This window comes from Octopus bimaculoides, chromosome 2 (genome assembly GCF_001194135.2).
Source record: "Octopus bimaculoides isolate UCB-OBI-ISO-001 chromosome 2, ASM119413v2, whole genome shotgun sequence".
Classification (NCBI taxonomy): domain Eukaryota; kingdom Metazoa; phylum Mollusca; class Cephalopoda; order Octopoda; family Octopodidae; genus Octopus; species Octopus bimaculoides.
In genome coordinates this window covers 19,528,551-19,528,927 of record NC_068982.1, presented here as the reverse complement: position 1 = coordinate 19,528,927, position 377 = coordinate 19,528,551, and positions in this window count along the sequence as shown.

The following is a 377-nucleotide window of genomic DNA, read 5'->3' as shown; positions in this document are numbered from 1 at the left end:
CTTATATGTATACCATTCTGCCTAAACAATGGATTTATAAATACAATATCCCTGCATTCACTTTCTATTTCCTATCTTATCTAAATTAACTATTACTTAAGCATCCTCTCGCACCGTCTCCGATAAAGGGATATAATAAATATCCTGGAAACAGCTATAAGACTTCCTATTTATAAATGTTCTATAATGTACACAGCCTTGGTTTTTCATCTCATTACGAAAAATAAATCCTTCTATATATATATATAAGATAATAAGAGTGAAAAAACTACAGAAGGCTTGTGTTACATGGTTAAAGTATATATTTAAATTATGTCACAAAGATGTTATAAAATGTTTTGGTATATAAACATTGTATTTGGAGAAATAACCGGTTT